The sequence below is a fragment of the Lampetra fluviatilis genome, chromosome 2 (genome assembly GCF_964198595.1).
Source record: "Lampetra fluviatilis chromosome 2, kcLamFluv1.1, whole genome shotgun sequence".
Taxonomy (NCBI): Eukaryota; Metazoa; Chordata; class Hyperoartia; order Petromyzontiformes; family Petromyzontidae; genus Lampetra; species Lampetra fluviatilis.
Genome location: NC_136276.1, coordinates 26,804,058 through 26,825,832, shown reverse-complemented (window position 1 = coordinate 26,825,832; position 21,775 = coordinate 26,804,058). Strand labels below are relative to the sequence as shown.

General features: G+C 43.7%; 1 long non-coding RNA gene across 2 annotated transcripts in view; it reads left to right on the top strand.

Moving 5' to 3' along the window:
• The window catches only part of LOC144938256 (uncharacterized), a 76,290-nt gene extending 56,251 nt beyond the window's left edge, over positions 1-20,039 (top strand). The window contains exon 3 of one of the 2 annotated variants that reach the window (XR_013637832.1): positions 19,553-20,039. This is a non-coding gene — a long non-coding RNA (uncharacterized LOC144938256). Of the gene's footprint in view, positions 1-8,032; positions 8,599-19,552 lie in introns of those variants that run through there. The other variant, XR_013637831.1, reaches the window with a different exon arrangement.
• Positions 20,040-21,775: the final 1,736 nt, after the last annotated feature.

Below are 21,775 nucleotides of genomic sequence, written 5' to 3'. Positions count from 1 at the left end.
GAGGTCATGGATTCGATCCCGACCCTGATGCCTGCGGTATATTTGGAGTGTGTGTGTTTTTCTCTCTATCCGTGGTTGCGTAATTTTTTTGTCCGGTCCTCCAATTTTCCCCTCCACATTTAAAATCATGCACTTAGAGTATTTGGCTGCTAAAAATTTCCGCATGATGAGCCATTTCGTTGAGCGATCATTTGTGACCAGGTCGCTTCTGAAACGATCTATATAGCTCAGTTGGCCTTACCTGGTAAAATAAATATATATATATCGTTTAAGAATATTTCTCATCCCTCTGGATCATACAATCCAACAAATTATTCATCCCTTCTGACATAGATAAATGTGTTTCTACAAAAGTGGTAGCTTGTCCTACATAACCAACTAATGGAAACTTATGTTGCATCATACCCTGCTGCTCTCAGTTTGGATTTTGTTCCGGCTGCAATTGAATGTTAATCCATCAAATGGAAATTAGTTTTTTCGTGGTTCTTTAGATTCAAACAAAAATAATCAGAGTCGACCAGCATATTTGGTTTCGGCAAGGATTGTCAGCTGGCAGTTTTTTAAATTAATAACACTGAACTTTGGACAAATTTAGCAGCATGCTGAGTCGTGACTTACCTTTCAAATATGGTAACGTTGTCTCTATAACATCACCTTTGCAACAGAGTCCTTTCGTATGCCCCGCGAACACAATTGCTGTGTTGCAAGACACGCAAATGTAACATAAAGTGAACGTGCCATGAGTGGAATTTCATTCTTCGTGCCGTTTCCACATTTCGTCGTTTGCATGAGTTGCATTGAGAGCAGATGCACAGCATTTGTCTTCTACTTTATTGCCATGGAGTGGGGCAGTTAAGCGCTCTTGAACCAGTAGCACAGCGGTGCCAGCCTTAGGGTTTTTTTTCTCCTGCAGTGCCAACAAACTCGAAGTTACTTAATATCCCACAATGTCCAATAGTCCACCTTCTAGGGTATTATTCAACCATCGACAATGCATCTGAGCAACGCATGATGCTCTCTTGAGCTGTAGAATACAACGGTTGCTTGGCATTCTCTGAGTACTTCATTCTTTCACGTATTCATCTAAAGGTCACATCACTCCACTGCCCAGTTACTTCCCTTACATGGCTACAAAGAATAAACATGTTTTGATGATTTTTAGAAATTATATCACTATTCCATTTATATAACTGCACTAGGTGACCATATGAATTGTCTTGTAAGCACATTAAACGTTGCATTATTTGCAAGGTCTGCTATGTAAACTGGACATCGTAGTTCAATGAGTTTCTCAATTTCCTTCACCTATCGTCATCATCACAAGTAAAGTTTCATAGATAAAAGTGAGCGAGTTGTCGTTAACATCATCACCCATGAACAATCCACTGCTGGATTAAGGCCTTCGAAAGCCATCACAATCTGTCACAATTACAGTGGAGCCCACCTTCCGGTATTTTGTCCAACCGTAGACGATTTGTCTTCAAGTCTGCAATATTTAGTTGTAGAATACAATATTGAAATGTCTTCTTCTGATAATGACTATTCATCAATGGTGCAATGTCTGGTTGGTCTTGCCTATTCACTTGGTAATTACCCGGTAAGACCGCACTGGTCGCTTTGGCCCAGTTTTCCCAAGCAAATTTTCGTGCGAGTGAAAGTGTTCAGAGAGGGAGAGGTTTTTTGCGTGCAAACATTGTCCTAAAAATTGTCATTTCGGAGCACACGACAGCTTTGGCACCAGGAGGGGGGTTTGAGAGCATCGTGAGGTTCAGATTATCCTGCATCGTGACTGGTCGCCGTGTCTCCTCACTTTGTCATCAACAAGTGATTTCGAAAAACATCTTGAGGTCTGAGTGGCTCAGGAATTATCATGCGCAGCGTTTTTAACGTAGAGCTTGCAATCCCCTAGGCGTGAGTAGTCAATGGGTATTTTTCTTTTCGATAATATTCGAGGATTTATATAAATATATTTTATAAAAGAATTCCACCCATTAAAAATGTTTGCATGCAAGTTTTTGCAACTTTTTACTTACGTCCTTAGGTGATGAAGATATAAACTGAAGCTACAAATACACTGTTTATACCTTTATAATGCGGAGCAAAAAACTTTTAAGAATTAAGGTAGAGTGTATCTTTCTGCGGGTTTTCAAGGCACAATTGATTCCAAAGTAAGTGACTAGACGACTAAATTTTACTTTTGATTGTATTGTACAATGTCGGGTGGCAAGCTCCATGCAAGGAGGGCATCATCATAATCCATGGATGTTGAGACAGAGGGGATCTGGGAGACAGCTGCCCACGCAACTAATTGACACTGGGGGCTGCGGCCTATCGTGTGATGATTCCCATGGAAACGCGACCTGGGCTGCAATGGTAATTTTCTACAAAACACATCAAAATCATTCCATCGTTGGATAAAATCTAATTTTCTCATTGGATAGATGGTAGTTTTTATTAATTAACATATTTGCGTTATTATATTTGCTCTTACACTCGTTCCTAACACATTCCTTCACTTGCCAATGAAAAGAATAATACTCAACTATTCAGTACAAGATGATTCTTAAAATTCACTAAAATTCGGATGTTGCAATACAATAGTCGACGATGAATGACGGCTGCGTTGTTAATGGTGGGAAGAAGAGTGATGCCCAGGGTTCAGTCCCTTTGAAGCTGAACGTGAGAAAAACAGCATCATGAATACGGACACAACCATCGTGAGTTATAAAACCATTAATAAAAGGCATCATAGCCAATTTGGAATCACAAATTAATTTCTAAATTGAGAAGCGGGTGAAGGCCCATTGAGACCTTAAATGTTTGCATAAAACACCTATCTGAAAACACTGAAACTGAAAACATCAGGGTTCCAAGAAGCATACAGTCATGAACACAAATTAAATTGTAATTGTACAAATGTTGCTTTGGAAAGCATTCACACAGTTAAATATTCAGCATTAGCATTGCATCATTTGTTATAATATCATTGTTTATTTGAACAGTTTTCATCTCATTGAAAAACAGACAATTGCAAATGTTTCTGTAGGCCATGCTCTCCAATGTATTGTTTTTTTTAATGGCTCAGCTGACAATATTGTCTAGCCCTTTGACAGTCCACTGCTAGATGTAGGCCTCCACACACCGTGTCAGTCATAAAGGTTTTGACTCCCCATACTTCTCCACTCTGGTCAATTAAGTGTGGTGATGGTAGCGGAGGGGATACAAGAGCTGTTCAGATGTCACTCGTGATCTGTGTTGTTAACCCGTGGCTGGGAATTAAACTCATCTTGTAGGGCTCGTAAGACAATGCCGCTAATCATTATGCCAACGCTCCACCCTGTCTAAAATAAATCATGACGTGCCCGGACAAAGTCTCACATTTGATACAATGTTACGCCTGGAGATATTCTTTATCATAATACGAAATAGTGTTTCATTGTAAATTCACAACACTTAAATATTTTTTCCAATTCTGAAGACTTTTATCTCCCAATAGTTATGTAGCTGACAGAACATTGTGTCCAATTTGTTCTGGTTCTATATGAAAAAGAACCCATTGTACATGCTCATATCTAAAAAAAATTGCTCGTGTATCGTAGCCAAATCTGTAGATCTTTCGTCGTGTGAAATGACATCATGGTTTATATTTTTTCCTTGTTTGTCGGCATAAGCGGCGTATCACGTGTGTTCACGCCAGATAGTGTTCAGGGATTTCAGACTGAGGATTAAAATGTGCTGCAAGGACAATCAACAACTATTTTTGTCCTCCTTGATTAATTTCCTCCAGGGTAAAATGCGGTATTAGTGAGAAAAAAGGCGCTGTTAAATAAAACGCAATGTCTCAACCATGGGACCGACACCCACAGATAATTTTCATTCTCCACAGATGCAAATAGTATTTTTTTATTATTATTCTGAATTATAGTGATTACTGCCAATTTTATAGCATTACTCCGACACAACTGACTTCCTGTGAGTATGTATAAATGCCCTCTATATATTGTGTTCACAAGTCTCCAGTGTGCTCACGTTGTATACCTCTGAATAAAGATTCTAATTCTGAAATTCTTGTTTCATATCATACATAAATATGCTTGAAGTGTGAAGTTATCGGGTTGGGCCATTATTCGCCGCTTGCTGCGAAGCTTCACGGTTCGAATCCAGCTCCTGTCACGATCCTCCTCCTCCTCCCACCGACTACGTGCCGTGTGCTTCACAGTGGGCGTTAAAGATCCCATTACGTCATTCGCAACGGGTAGGAGGCCAATGTGTGCCGGCTTCATGGTCCAAATTTGGGAAATTCGTAAATTAGAACCTATCCTGGCCCTCGAAAAATATCTCATCGGCCTAAAATGAGAACCCGGTGTCGTTTGTGAACATCAGCGCTAGGGAGACGAAGGCATCTTAATAGGAGCTTGTCAAAAGCGGTTACCCCCACAGTGTTTGAGGCTAAATGGGGAACATTTGTTCATTGTCCATGTGTATGCCCGTTAGCAGTGCTAAGTAGGGCGCCATGGTTGCGAGATGTTAACTACATCGCCTGGTATGCTGGAGGTCGTTGTCTCCCCGTGGTCACTTAGACTTTTCTCTGGGTCCTCCGGTTTTCAATCCACATTTAGAAAGATGCATTTACAGTATTTGGCTGCTATACATTTCCACATGATAAGCCACTTCGTTGAGCTATCATTTGTGGCCAGGTCGCTTCTGAAAAAGAGCTGTATAGCTCAGTGGGCCTTACCTGGTAAAAAAAAAGTGTAAGTGTACATTCTTAAATTCACATCCCTCTTTGCCTTACGTGCGGTGCAGTATTCGACTGAATTGAACGTTAAATATAAAGTATCATTATCATCATCCCTACGGGCAAAATTACTCCATAAGTCTGGAGACGAGTACGAATTATCGCCACCCTAGAACAAGGAAAACCGACTGATGATCCAAAGGGCCACCGCCACATGAATGTCGTCCCGTCCGAATACAAAACACACCCTGCAGCACCGGACCCTGCTAGCCAGGGTAACACCTTCAGTTGAACACGTGGTAGGCTTTCGCGACCAATATCATCCATAACATGGTATTTTTTTGGGTAAATATATAAATGTGTCGTTAAAACCTGCCACCACCCGACACAGCCAACTAGTAATCCCCCCCATTTTGCGCAAGAGCGCAGAAGTGTGGTTACCACATCTATGCCTCTATATAAGGAACGAAACAGGTGGACTTCTCCACAAATCTGGCTATCGCCTGATGAAGCTACTTGTAATTACTGGCGAAACGTCGTACTCAGATTGTAAATGTTGTGGCTTGGCTCTCCAACACACCAGTGTGCTGTACTAGTGACGAATTGGCCACATTCTGTTTACGTGACAACCCTTACGAGCTGGCTGTGTCGGGTGGTGGCGGGTTTTAGCGACACATTTATATATTTATATTTGAAACAGCAGTCCTGTCGGAACAGGCGGGCTTCAGGCCAGGATGTAGCTGCTGTGATCAAGGGCTTGCACTTACCACCATCACACAATTGAGGCAGGCCTCCAGCGTAAACCTACAAACAGCCACAGCATCTATAGACCCGTTCCTCTGCCCACGACGCAGTCTAGGCGCAGGAGGTTCCCGATCGAAGCCCTCCAACCTGCTCCAATTGCAATCAGACACTGAACAATTTTAAGGCCATGCTCACTCACTGCATCCATCGTGGTGGTCAAGTGAACAGAGTATGGACTTTAAGTAATTACTATTTAAATAAACAAACAAACCAAAAATGTTCTGCGAGGTGTATTGCTGTAAAACACTGAACGTGCTGGCAAGGTTTCATTTTAACCTCCCTGCAGAACTGTAAAATATTTTAAGGCCACAGATCATTAGGCAGAATGAGCATGTAGCAGCATGATTCCATGCAAGTGACCGGCATGGCCATTGCTAGGCCTAAAAGCAAAGGTCTTATCCATAAGGTTTTTGTTTGGGTTAGATCTCGTAAATATAAATCTGTCGTTAAACCTGCCACCACCCGACACAGCCAATTGTCTCGTGGTGGCGGGTTTAACGATGCATTTATATTTACGTGATCGAACCCAAAAACCTCTATCATGGATAATATCGGTGACGAAAGCCTACGTACATTTTTTAGCTGTGCAAATAATGAAAAGTCTTCATGACCGTGTAGAAAATATTGCAACAGTTGTTTCTGTGTGCATTGAGACTAATTTCCTAAATTTGAATTCAAAGCTTTAGAAACAGAGATAGCAGATCAAGTCTGGGACCTGTGTAAATCGTTGCTCATTACATTTGACCACTGCACTCATTACTATTTAGGGGAAAAGTGCAGATGTATCCCTGCGATCCAACCCATGCCATGAAAGAGAGTAGCGAGGTAATTTTGCAACTCACCTTAATACGTTTAATGTTCTGGAAAGCACGCTTCATGATTACTGACTTGAAACATTTTCAAAATAGACCAGCACACTGGTTTAAAAGTCACTTTTCAGGGGTAAATATATATGTATTGAGATGCATAGTGACTTTATAAATTGGCAAGAAAGGCTCGGGTATGATTGGGATTGCAGGATTGAATCACTTTAAATTTGTTATGTGTGTCCAGGGTGGTACCATACAATTAATTTGATCTTCAACTCAATTGTGTACAATAATGGTTCGAACAGGCCATTTTTTTAAACACTACATCAACGCAAGTGGAAACAGGGGAGAAATTGCAAACTTTATATATATTTGTTTTTCTTGAAACGTTTGTGTTTGTGAAATGGAAAAAGGATGAATAACGCTCCAACTGAAAATAAATTTGGAGAAGACATTCCGGTTTTCGCCCCAACAAACTGTCAGCAAGTCCTTTATCAGTCCAGGGTTCCCAGTCACATTCGTTTCACTTCCTTAACCAAAGCCCACGGCTGCCTCCAGCTGCCCACTGACGTCTTTCACGAGCCCCTTCCGCAGAAACAACAAAAAAACGATTTTGGCAACCCGGGCATCGGTCGTCCACTCAGCGCCAATTCCTCCTCCTGTACCACAACAGCGCAAATCCCATCAATTCCCCTTTGGCTGTTCATCAGAAGCTTCGTTTTTTTTATTAGAAATGTAGTTTTTTTGTTACCGTCTCCTTGACCATAGGTTGTGGAGACCAGTGGGCTGTGTCAATTAAAATGCAGATGGAAGAGGTGAAAATACTTTTCAATAATTCTTTAAAAAACTAAATTATTATCTGGTTACTGTGAGCAAATAGAATTTTACTTCAGATCATCCGACAGTTCTGGTCATGGGGCAGCTGATGATGAATGGGCAAATTATTTTAGGGGTGGAGTTTATACTCTTTGTAAATGAAACACATTCGACTGTGAACCATAGATTGATGAAGGAGATGCTGAAGGTTCGATAGACATGAACTCCAACATTTTTTTAGCAATTAACATTCTGTTCAGGCGTTATTCCTCTTTAGTGTATATATTTGTAATCGTTAAGTTGATATATTCAAAGACACATTGTAGCTGGAGCTCAAACACTGCACGTCAAGGCTGTAGCCATGGAGTCAACATTGGGGGGGACCAAATCTTCCAGGGGGTCTAGGGGTCCCGCCCTAGAAAAAATTCTAAATTTGAAAACTCATTTCCTGTCTAAAATATACAAAAATTCACTAACACATATGATGGACGTCTTTTTTATTTTTTTACAATAATGTCTAATAGTGTATTGTATTGCATTGCTCTGTTTTTTCTTTTTTACATTTTCTTGTTTCATTGTTTGTAATGGCAGAATTGAGGTACTCATAAAGTACAACCATAACCACAATCATATAAACATAAATCTATTTTATAGCAATATATTGGTGAGGACATTTTGAGCATATTTGAATATTGGGGGGGGGGGTAGTGTCCCCCCCCCCCAATATATTAAAATTGCGGCCTTGCTCCATGCTTCCACTGCTCTTCACTGGCATTATATGGAAGGATTTTAAAGTATATAATAATATGTTTATTTAATGTCTGGGATAATGAAAGACGTCTCTGTTCCTGTGTTCGTACCACAGGCTGAAGGCTGCTCTCGTGAAACGAAGTCTTGGACGAGAAATAGTTTCCTGGTTCTCTCAACTCGCACTTCTCCAGAGTGAGGGAGTTTTTCCCACAAGATATTGTGAAGGCGGTGCTGTCGGAGGGGATGCAACACAATGCATTTGTGTTTATTCTATTTCTGTCTCACAGCATCTGTAATCTACCCCAAGCAGTTCTTTACACACCCACTCTTTTCACATGCCCTTACCATGGCAATGCAACTGCTCATTTTAAAATCATTTCTAAATCACACTGTGTTCATTTCATGCCAAGCAGCCACAGATTTTCCCATTCACCCGAGCACATCTGCGTCACATGGACAGACATTCCGCAGAATGTATTGCAGCTCCTACAGCACCTCACAATTACTCAACATAAAAAATAGTTGAAACGGATCTTGTTAATTTCGTGCAGTATTGCAAACTAACAATTACTTTCATTGGATTATAGGGTCACATCAAAAAAGTTTTGTTTCGAATGTTTGAAACTGTTTTTCCTTATTGTTTTACTCTACAGGTACCCAGGCATAGTATTCTCTGTTACTCCATCGAGTAAGCCAAATGTTCACACCTCCTTATAGAGCGAGCTGAAGAAGACATCACGTAATTGCTTACAAAATCATGCACCGATCATTCTTCGCACAAACAGTCGACCGCATCCTTTTCATCTGCACAGACAAACGCATGGTCCCCGTGTTGATCTGCTGAATAAGCCCCCACAGATAGTAGCCACCAACATTTCAAAGTGGTGTCTCACTGATTTAGCGAGCGTGGGGACGCAGTATTATTCCGCCTGCAGCCCCTGAGACTGTGGTGAAAATTCCACCTTCTTATGGTGGAGGTGTGATACATCTCTAAGACAACAATCCATTTCCCAACAACGTGGTATTTTATCGAGTGTGAAATTTCTCCCAACCTGGATTTGAATTCATAAACTTGGGTTTTGCAATCATTGCGCTATAAACACTGCGCCAGGCAACTAAAGTTAACCAAATGATGTGTAAAATAAAGCTTTGGATTTTTTTTTGCAGCGAGCCATCGGCTTCAACCCAGGACTTCTTTGGCACGGGCTCCATACGCTACACGTGTCACTGAGCATCCCATGCACTTGTTCCATAACATGCGTGTGACGCTCTGCCATCGCCGTTGTTTTAAATCTAGCTTGAAAACGATTTCCTTCAGGACTGCTCTTTTGTGCGTTTAGTGTGTTGTCCTTCCCGCGCACCTCTGATTTAGCACGGTTGGCTACGTACGGTGCGAAAGAAGTTCAACATACATATTGCCCATAGACTAGCACTACCCATAGGCTAACACTGCCCATAGACTCAACACTGCACCTCCGATTAGCACAGTTGGCTACGTACGGTGCGAAAGAAGTTCAACACACATACATACATACAAGGCGTAACAGAAATGGAGAGCACTTCATTCCATGCCTCGCTACGGTATTAGTGGCGGCACGACGGTCAACGTCGATTCTCTAAGCCAGTGGCTCTTTCTCTTTGGTTCTTTCGGTAAAGTCGCCTAGGTATAAAATTAAATGAATCACGACGTTTCGGGCGCAACACAAGCGTCCGTCATCAGGTGGGAAAGGCAGTGGCTCTTCTTCCGCTGGAGTGCATCTCGCCATTCCTGGGCGTGCGATAGACGGCCGTTAATTTTTGTTTTAGAACGGTAAATGATCGAAAGACAAATTAAGCACGGGCGCGTAAGTACAACTACTTTGTTTCATCGAACCCATGTGTATTTATTAGCATGATACATGTTTCATGATTGAGAACCAATGCAAGGCTGCAGTGAAGGTTAAAAAAACCCCTGCTCTAAGCGAATGACGTGTACACCCATTTGGCTGTTGCTGTGTATAGGTTAAACTGCATTTGGCTCCGTTACTACCCCGAGTCACGCTCTATACGATACAATTCATATCCCAGCAGCATCTAAACGCTGCTGCATCTGAAGACGCCCTACTCGGCTTAATGGGTGGTCACTCCTTGCCTTCTGCTGCTCTTAAGTCTGTCTGGACATGCCCTCCCCCCCGCCAACTGTTCAAGAAAAGCTCATGACCTTCGTCTTCTGCTCCGCCTATGACTGACTGCTACCCCCCCCACACACACCATGCAGTGTTCCTGTGGCATCTGTACTCCATTACAGCCCTCCTCCTTCTCTCCTCCTTCTCCCAACCCTTCCTTTCTCCTCCACTGCACGTGGCCCCCACTCCCTGTACTCGACATCATCTAGAGGATGCGGCGTTGTATTTAGATGCGTTATAAATCAAAATTGTATCCTATATATGTGTGTGTGCAGTGTGTGTATGTGGGTTTAGTCGTGTGTGTGTGAGTGCACGCATTTGCCGTGTATGTGTGTGTTGATAAATGTGCGTTCGTCTGCATCTGTGCACGTGAATGGAGCAAACACACTGCCTTGTGTGTACGTGTGTGTGTGTGTGTGTTATGCGTGCGCTCGTTTATGATGTACACATTTCTTGGAGCCCAGGCTGAATACATTTTGTTATTACATGGCCCATCGGTGAATCTAATTGAGTACGGCTGCAATAAACATTCGCTCTTTTGTGCTATATTCCGCAGTACTTCTGTGAGAATGCAATTTAAACGTGCGCCTGAACCTTCCCTTGAAAGACTCCCAAGGAACACGATCGCTGAAATGTGTGTTGGGTCTTTTAATTATTCCAACATTTTGGCATGTTTTTCCTAATGTTTTTAGTTTTTGCGCCGTACTGTAGGCTCCATTCCGCAGTGTTTGAACTGAAGAGTCTGTGTTATTCGACTATAAATGCCCTGTCTGAGCTCATTGTCACTTCTTAAGCATTTCCAAGTTGTTTTGTGTGTGTGTGTGGCTCCTCTGCCTCATCACCGGCTCCATCTGCCACGCTCCCTGTCCGTGGCCTGTCAATCAGACGCGGCCACTGAAGCCCTCCTCCATCTTCCCCGCTGCTGCACAGACAAAGATCCCCCTGTTCGGGTGGGAGCTCCGCTAAGCGAGCTTCTCTGCAGGGCTAGCATAGCAAATTAATCCGCACGTACGGTGCGAAGGAAGTTCAAGACACGTGACACACACACAGACACAAAGGTCGTCGTGTGACCAGCACCGTGCCTGCTGCCTATCTAACCCAGTGATGATGTTCGGACACTTCTTTATTTCAGGCTGAGTCAATCTAGGAGAGGCTCAGGGCAGGCTCAGGCGACGCGCGCTACTGAAACTCTCCACGGCTGTAAATCGAACTCAGGCTCGCCAGCATCGTGGCTTCGCGCCGTGCTGACCCTTGTAATGTCACAATACCTCCCTCCCCTTCCAATCCACAACGGCTCACCGCTTCGCACAAACGCCACGGGCAGACAGCCTTGGGGAATCGATTGCGCGAGCAGGCAAGGCAGAAAGAGAGAGGGCCGCTGAAGAGAGAGGGGTGGGAAAAAAACCGTACACCCAAAGACAGCTTATTGGCCAGCACAGAAATAGCACCATATCTCTCTGCTTTTATCAAGGTAACCCAAGGGCCATGGCTGACGTCACATATTTGGGTTTACAAACCCAGACATACTCCCCCCCCCCATGCATGACTCCCTCCTGTAACCTCCAGCCTGTAACCCCCTCTCTCTCTCTCCCCCTCCGTCTGCCCTCCCTCTGTCTCTCCCAGTTCCCCTACCCGATCCTGCACCCACCTCACACTCGTGCTTCCCCATCCCCCACAACTTTCCTCATTATGTGGTCATTACATATCTCTGCGTCTGCATTGTAATCCCCAGAGCAAACATCGGCGGCTGATTTACAATACAGTAATGCCACGAGGGGAAAATGTTCAACTTTTGTCCTTTACATTCAATTTGGTGTCGTGTTCTGATGGGTTTTTCTAACGATCGGCTAGCACGGTTAAACACGAGGCGAGATGTTAACTCCCTCGCCCGGTATACAGAAGGTTGTGGGTTAAATTCCAGAACCTGCCGCCTGCTGTATATTTCGAGTCTGCGTGTTCCGTGGTCGCGTGGATTTTTCTCCGGCCCCTCCGCTTTTTCCCATTCCACGTTCATAATCAACATCACGCGTTTCGAGTATTTGGCTGCTTTGAATTTGCACGTGATGAGCCACTTCGTTGAGCCATCATTTGTGGCTTCTGGCAAAGAGCTATATGGGTCAGTGGGCCGTACCTTGTAAAAAAAAATGTTTGGTGTAATAGTTAAAATAGGCTGAGTTCAGCTCTTGTGAAATATTTGCCTGTGGAAGAACCCTCGAAAGCACAGATCCGAAGCTCTTGCGTTCAGGAGGCAACCGGATGGACCATGCATGCATTTGCTGTAAGAGGATACAAAACGTTGACAATAAACCATCGTTATTTTTGGAGGGGTGAAATGCTGTTTAGCGACACGACACACATTTCGCATTGTTTCAGTTACTTTCATTAAATATTAAATCGCCCAAATCCCGCGCCTTACTATTTGGCACATTGTTGATGAAACAGCTGGTGATGGATTAAACGCGCTCGTGTGTGTGTGTGCGCGCGAAGGCAAATGCACACATAATGCGGTATTGCTCACTGTTATTGTAATACCCCTTATCGGGCCTGTAGCCATGTCGAGGCCCAGGGGGGTCACCGTTTCCCTGCTAAAACCCACTGATACCCCCCCCCCCCGCTAAAAAAATTAAAATTCGAATTGTGACAAAGTCAAAGTGCTTTCAGGATGCATTGCCTTTATGCCTACGTACAATGCCCAACTGCCCCCATCAGCTGGCTACAGGGACTCCTGCCCCACGAAGACAACATGAATGTCCTCCATCTGACCGTACAGATTGAACTGCCGAGCCGTTCGCGAGCACCTCCTTTTAAGGGTAGCGTGGCGCACACGGGGATCATGTAATGTAACGACATCGCTGTAGTCATTTAAGAATCACTATTTATATTCCATTACGCCTATTCACTTTGCGCAATATTCATCTTTTGTCGACGTATGCAAACGTTATTCCACTCATGTGCCTGTCTTTCATGGAGACAATTCAGTTCAACGTTCACTTTGTGCTGTAGACTGTATAGAGTACACACACCACGATGGTAAAAATGCGTGTGCGTTCACACGATAGGTGGCATGCATTATGAGAGATATGCTGTAAATACGCAAAGACAAGTTTTGGAATAATGCCCCCCCCCCCCGCAGAGCATGGATGCAATGTTGACCCAAACGCGAAAGCAAAATATACGCTCGGCATGGAATGCCACTAAAATGGCCATTAGCCTAAAGTAAAGTGTAAACACTCGTTTGGACCATAAAATGTGCACACAAAAACACATTCAGGGCTAGTTTAACTGTGGGTGCTGCGTACAGCATCACCTCTGCAATGTGAGTGCCACTTGTCAGCGTTTGCGTGTATTGCCTAAAGGATGAGATGCTAGGTTGGATTTGTTGATTGGTAGATGAATGAATTGGTTTTTATTGTACGTTATCCATCATCATCATCTCACAAAACAGTTCTGAAACACACACCAGACACAAAGACAAAACACAACAAAGATCTCACATATAGCCTAAGTCGACTTGCTGAAGCAAAATTGTTGTAACTGAGCAACTATTCTTTGGGTTTTTCGGTAAAGTCACGTAGATAAGTGATCTATATGAATTGCTGAAGTCACGAAAGCTCTAAGTTAATATTTAACTGAGCACATATTAAGGCATGTTTTTAATTTTACCAGGTAAAGCCTACTGGGCTACATATATTTCTCTTTTTCAGAAGCGATCTGGCCACAAATAATAGCTCAACGAAGTGGCTTATCGCGTGGAAATATATAGCAGCCAAAATACTCTGAACGCGTGTTGATTCTAAATGTGGAGGGGAAAACCGGAGGACCTAGAGAAAAATCCAAGTGACCACGGGGAGAGAACATGCAAACTCCAAATATACAGCAGGCGTCAGGGTCGAACCCACGACCTCCTGTACACCCGGCGAGGTAGTTAACATCTCGCGACCCCGACACTACAAGGCATTACGCACGAAGGGAAGGTGTGGCTACCTTTCTCTCCCCAGGGCCACCCCAGGGCTCCCCATTAGATGGCTCAGGGAAAGCCCAGGGGCAGTTCAGATATGACCCGTCCAATGACGGCAATTGAACTCGGTTTGCTTGTGTTCAATTACTGCGGTAGGACCGTAGCGCAGAACGCTGACCAGTGCCCCTCAGCCCCAGACGTTCACATGCACTCTCTCATGCAAACGTAACATTGTCTGGATAAACACTCTGTCCAGTGTTCTATTTATACGGAAATTTGATATGCCGTTAATAAATCCGAACATGTTACTTATGTACAGTAGTTTTACACACGTATCTGCACAAGTATATTATTTCAAGGCAGTCCAACCCTTGAGCAAGTGTTTTACCAGTCATTGACTTCATAGCCAGCAATACAATGAGTAGAGTACAGCAGATTGCTGGGTGGTAAAGTGTGGCCGCGTTTCCACCTCTTCCATCTCATGATGGGGGGGAGGGGTAAGAGCGGAGAAGAAGGCCAACCCCTCTCTTTAAAAAGGAGGACGCCCTGCTGTCCACACGGTGTGTGTGTGTGGACAGCAGGGCGCAGTCTGACTGTGGAGCCAGCACGAGTGAGGTTACTGCCTAAGGGTTACAGATGTTGCAGAGATTATGATTTAATGCCCGAAGCTGAAGGATGAGGAAATTATTACACAAATGAGGTCACGGTTTTTTTTTTGGTAACCCGAAGGCAAGAGACTTATCGCCCGTTGCACAAACAGATGCGGTCAATATTTGTTTCATAAGACCTTCATGAAAAGATAACGCACAGCGTATCGTTAATTCTCGATCACGATAGTGTGCACTGGGCATTTCAATCGTAAGATTCACCTCCATTTTGTTTTATATTGACCAAGTGCACACACGTGCACAGATAGACACGTTGCACAACATGAAGCAAACGTATGAAATATTATTTGGTTCTTTCGGTAAAGTCACGTAGATAGAAAAAAAAACTTGTATTGAACTAATTGGTGGGCAAGAAAACCAATCAGTGCATAAATATACTGTATCCACACATTCCTGTAGAGTATAAGGTCGCATATCCGACCGTTACGTCACATATCTGACCTGGTGGAGTACTTTCGTCAAAACAAAAGAACCACTTTTTTAAAATTTGAATTCATCCTCATGGACACATGCGGGAGACCCGGAGGACAGATTCCAAATTTCAACGCATGATCACGAGACTCTGGGTTTGGGGATTTATGTAGCCACTGAGTCCCATAAATATGCATAAAAAAAATCACCTAATTTTCCCAGGCCAAATACAGGGTGAGGCGGCAGACATTTTATACATGTCAACATTGTAGACTTATTCACGATTGGCTAAAAATCACAATAATTTTTTTCTTTTCATTTTTGTAATCACTCAGAACGTATATGTAATATGGGACAGTCTAATGCCATGTATGGTTATTGTACAAACTGCTACAGTTGCTGTATCATCGTATGCTGTATTCCACAGACTATACGAAGTCATGTAGTACATGACCAGTAGACGTTTTGGACTTCCTATCCCAAAGGCATTTAGCACGTAAAAGCACATACATATACACGCATGTACAATCTTTACAAAAACACTAATTTCGATCGTGTGCAAGTTTGTGCGTTTGTCGGTGTCATTTGCCGACCTGCCCCGACTCTACATTTGTGAAAAAAGAGCTTCATAGCTCATCGTATTCCTCCTTCAATCTAAATAAAGATTATGATTCTGCGCGTAAGCTGATCAATCGATCGATGGGATATTAAAATGGCTTAGTGTTTTTCAGAAATGACTTTGCAAGGACGTAAGCATTCCTGTAAGGGTCCGCGTGTCTCTGTGAAGCATTTTTGCTGGTTGCGTGGCACCTGGGAAACGGGATTAAAATGCCCTTGACTTTCACAGTCTCCTTCGCCTTCTTACACTGATGGCACGTGGCAAAGCAAGGTAACTGCGGCCTTGTATTTGTACGACTACGTTCATTCTTCCTATACATACAGTACAACATAAAAATATTCAATATAGCCTCTGGGCATAACAGATGAAAAAATTGCAAGCGTAAATGCTATCCAGTCACTATAATCCAGTGGCCTCACATGACAAGTCATGACCTCTGCCACCGAAATGGAGCAGCACAAGGGTTATTTCTTCACTGGTCACGTGATGCCGTTGACGCGCCATTAATAGTTGTGTTCGCCTTCATATCCCAGGTGTGTTCGCGCGGTGGGTCGCTTATGAACTTCCAACAATGCTGCCTGCTGTGGAAGATCGCCAGAATGGACAAACGTGTTGGGAGGAACCTGTGAAATCTGGGCTGCCATTGCCCGCTTCTGTTTAACTCAAGGAGAATCTTGACCAGGACCCTAAGACACGCTTTGATTTTCTGTACGCACATAGTCATTCCGGTATGTATGTACGTACGTCGTGTGTACATCTTCTATATCTATGTATTTAATTCACCACCGCTCAGTTGTCACAATCTCAGCTAGAGACGTTTCACCTGGGCAGGGAATCCGTCATTCTTTGTGTCGGGTGCAGTCTATTCCTCATTCGTGGTCGCGTGGATGGTGGGATTAACGTGACGGCCCCGGGAAGGCATTGTGAATACATTACAACACTTGGGGGGTGGGGTGGGGGGAGCATAATTAGTAAAATAAATAAGGAATCCAATCACAGTTTTAAACGGTAATGGATACTAACAAGTTTGGCTCCGTGCTTTCAATTCTTGGAAAAGAGTGCATTGGAAAAGCCGCTATAAATGTTGAGTTGGCCTGCAACTGACCCAGATTTTCACGCGAGCAACCATTATTTTCAGGTCTGGCATCGACTGTCTTACATTATCGCACGCGGGGCTTTGTAAACTTTGTTTTCCCTGGCACGTGTTTCGATTCCAATGTGTACCTGGCAGAGTGGCTGCCAGCAGCATTTTGATCGCGTAATTGTTGGTAAATGTATCGCTGTTATTTTAAGGAGCTGCTCGCACAGGTACGGGTTTATGCATCGCCGTGCGCAGAATTATATTTCCATAGCTATAACCATGGGTTCCAATGTTCCCGAAGGCCAAGGGTGTCAAGAAATGCTATAGCCACAAATCCCTTGGGGAAGGCTGATAGCCTGAGGGTCTGCATCTGGAGCTGTCTCACCCCGTGGGTTATTTTTCTGAGTGGATCAGTAAATTTGTCTTCATGGTCAGAACACTGGGAATGATGCGACTTTCCTTTTGACACGTGGCAGAGAAGGCTCTTTCAAATGACTCAATTTGTTACAGTTTAACTAAACACATAGGCAGAGCAGCTGAGACCAGTGGATACACAGGGAGAAGGTAATGACATGTCACACAGTATCATTAATAAAAGAATGTTTATTTATTTTATATAAATATTTTAAATAAATAAAGCCCTCGTTCTGCATCATCTGCGTTGATCGACGTATGTTTGTAGCAGAGGTTGATTTGTGGCTCAATGGGTTTATGTCCAAATAAATGTGCTGAGACTACACCAGCAATACCACATTTAAGGTATAAATGCAATTATTATTTGGTTTAACCAAAATTGAGGGTAAATGCATCTGGCCAGGTGGCACAGCGGGCTGCGAACTCACATTCTGGTCAAGAGTCAATTTAGCCAATCAAATATTCAAGCCCCAACACAAAAATGTGGAATTTCCATGAATTGGCCCGTGGTCACCAACAGACATAACCGACCGCTACATCGCGCTCCTCTGAGGCGCGGGACTCTTTGACTTCTGAAAGCATGGGCTCTGCACAAAATCAATGGCTATAAAAAGGAATGCTTTTTAAAACTGCTGTTTTTAAATTGGTTACATTCTACTCCCAGAATGCCAGAATGTTCAGAGAATGCACAGGGACAGAGTGAAATTATTGCTTCTGCAGCTAAAGGTCTGGATTCCAAACACCTAAATGAAATATGCTGTTCGTCACCCTATGCCCAGGCTGTAGATGTGGGCACAAAATGATATTTACTCGTCTAGGAACGCTCACATGCAGACATGCAAACTGGACATGTGCCTGGGGTGAGCAGTTCAGTGAGTGACGTGCGATATATATTTATATCCTAAAATTTGGCCTGCATACTGCATAAGAAAAAGCAAATTACTGAAAAATTTAAATGTGCATTATAAATGTAACCAACCACAACCAAAAGACATTCTTGGCAGGGAGGTATGCAGTGCGTCCGCAACATTACATGCTCATCTGCTCATTTGTTAGCAGCGTCATTTATATTTGCTTTATATAAACTGCTCACTAACTTACACCCCCCCCGCCCCCCTAAAAAAAAACACAATACATGCAATACTTTAGTTGAATCTACAAGCGTGCAATTTACCAAACGGTTTATATTACCAGAGGCTGAGCTGAATTGAAGAGTCGTCAACGTTTCATCCGACCGAGTATCTTCCACTTGTCAGGAATATGCAGGTTAGCATTCTGAGCAAGAGCGCAGACGCTGTCTCTGAAGGGGGTTGACCGTCAAAAGTCGTCCTCCCCTTCGCTGGATGTTGCCACGGGATCTAATTTACTCCGCACTGCATGCCCATCATCCCGCATTCTGGACGGCAGCTCATTTTCCATCAATAGAAGCATATTAACACTTCATTTCCATATTAAAAAGCTGCAGCCCCGGTGAGTGTGGGTTTTTTTTGTGCCATTGGTTGGGGCGGGCTTACGATAGAGAGAGAGAGGGGACGCTTAGAGAACGGGCAGTGCGAGGAGATGCCACGGACGAAAAGAAGCAGCGCTTGGGGAGGTGGGGTGGGTGCTTTGGTTTGGGTTTGGGAGAGGGAGCCTGCGTGAGCGAGTGGAGCATTAATCTACCATCTGCTGTGGGCTGTCACGGCCGGGGCAGTCAGGAGGAGCCACTCCGCACACTTGTCATCCATCACCGGCCAGAGTTAATGAAATGAAAGGGTACATTATGGGGCGACAATAGGGGAGAAGCGGCGGGGCTGGGGTAGCGGCGGCGGCGAAGCGGACGCATGCCGTGGATGCGGGGAGGCTAAGACAGTTGCCACGGGCATAATGAGGCTTTCAGCCGCGTACCCACACGACGGGCATGAGGTCAGGCAGCCTGCCTCCTGCTGATTTGCCCCCAAACTGTGGCACGGGAAGAAAAAAAAAACACCCCAGTGAAATGTGCCAATGGTAAAGACAGCATCGAGCCAGCCTCTCTGTCATTGCATAAACATCATTCATTATTTATAATACAAAAAATTCACCACTCTCGCCTTCATGATTTTAATACGGTTATTCGTGTATATATTTAACTTTCGATTACACACAAAACGCAGGATTTCGAAGAATTCATCAAAGGTGTATCTTGTTTTTGTTTCAGCAGAAATCATAACGAATGCCCCTCGAGTCGTTATACGCCTTCTCCCTTGTCCGATATGGCTATCGATTTTCGGCTGATTGTCGCTCAAAATATTGTCCTGTGGTTCTGTTCATCGCTCTCCTTTCTCTCTCCTCTCCCAGCCCATGCCCCCGCCACTGAAGCCTCAACATCCGCTGCATCCTTGACAAGCACGCGCAGCACACTCGCTTCACTCCAATCCAGCTGAAGTCTGCCGACCCTACTCTAGGAAGTCAGCCTTCAACTACCAAGTGCATATTTTGCATGAAGCTCCATTTCTCCTGTCTTTCATGAAGCTGGCATACAGACCCCCCCTCTCCGTCTACCCCTCTTGTCCCCCATCCCTTCTCTCTTTGCTGCCATCTCATCCAAGCATAACTCTCCTCTGGGGATGCCCCAGACATCTGTGCTTGTAAAGCTGCTCATTTAAATTGAGTTTCCAGCGGAAATGCGCAGCGTCTGTGCAATGAAGCTGCCTGCTTTACTTAACCCCGAATACGGTTGCAAAAAGAAAAATACTTTGTATTCTTTACTTTAATATAAGGCGACATTTTAAGATATCTTCAACATTAAAATTTCCGTTGCGCTGAACTGAACGTATTTTATTTAATCCGGTCAAAGCACACTGAGAATGGCAATGTGTGTACGAAATATAGGTTACTGCAGTTGTGTATGTAGTATGACATTATTTTAATTGCGGGTGATTTTGAAATTGTCGGATTTTGGGATGATAATTGTACGCAATTTTTTTTTATATTGCCGACATATTTGTTAGACGTCCGCTTTACGTGCAGGCGGTACCGCTGTTTAATTCCCCGATATCCGTGCAATAACAGGCGCAAAGCTATCAACGCCACCAAAACTGTAGAGGAGTAGAGGGAGAGAGAGAGTGTGTGCTGTGTGTGCATTTTGACCACCAGAACACACTGCCACAAAAGCATCTCCGAGCAATTTTACCCACACATGTCTACATGGGCTTTGCAGCAGTGTGGATAGTGTGGCTTGCTTTTTTTGGGTGTTGCTGTTATTCTGCAATGTTTTCCTTAAAGCACCCACGCTCTCAATAACGACAAAAATGTCCTATTAAAAATGTTCAAGAGGATACGGTTGTTGTAGCGCAGCTTTTGCATCTCATTGTATTTCCATTCGTTAAAATAACACATTGTAAATGATTACGGGGAGGGGTATGTGATGCAAATAGGAGGCGATAAAAAGACAATTATTTATTTTCGGTAAAGGTCATTGCATAGAAGGCCGGTTTAGCATCATAAAAGGAGACAACTATATGGTTTACGACTGCCGGCCTAATTTTGCATGCATTCCATTTATATTGAGATCATTAATATTAAATACAGTGTGCATATAATACAACTGCCGCTCGTCATATGTCTCCGCGACGGCAAAACAAGAGCCACTTGAAGCTAAAAAGGCTGGGAAAAACGTCGCCCGAGTACCCACACGGTCTCATGATGGCACACGCGTGTGTTGGAAGAGCGCTCCTCTGCACCACCGCGAACGCGACGCATCTATCGCACCGAATTAAAGTCAGGCGCTCGCATTCGAAAACTAAAAAATGATGTGCGAATTAAACGGCGCTCGCCTGCAACGGAATACAGCGATGTACAAGCAGGGTCGGTGGACCACCATTGCACGAGGCACCCAGCAATTGTGATTTATTAACGGTACAGCACAGTAAGTAGGTTTATTACCAATTAGTAGGATCGCTCTTAGCGACCGAAATTGCTTCAACGAAACCGGTCGTTAAACGAGTAAAATAAATACTCGTTCAAGGCTTAATTAGCTCTGATGGCATTGCAAGTTACCCCTTTTCGCCGACAAAACGTACTTTGTAATATTTAAACAATGTATATTAATACATACAGATACTAACAACATTATAAACACATGGTATTAAGAAGAAACGTGGCTAATCAATGCATTAATTCATATTTACTGTACCTACAACAGCCCGTCATTAACAGGGGAATGGTCGGTAAGCGAACACATTGGGCTCTATGGAAGCACTACACTACTATACACTACACTATACACTACTATATACACTACTACTATACACTACACATTGGGCTGTATGGAGGCCCGTCGTTAAGTGATTAGTCGTTAACAGGGGTGGCCGTGAACAGAGGTTCTCCTGCCAAATCTGATGTCTAACCCCTTATATGAGTGGGTTTATCCAAGTACTCAATGTTTACTTAATAATCATCATCATTCCATTTTCAGTTCACTCACCAACATAAGCATTTCACCAGAGCATCCAATGCGTGTTTTACTAATGGTAAACACGATCCAACTGGACAATATACTTTGATCACATTCAGCTAGGT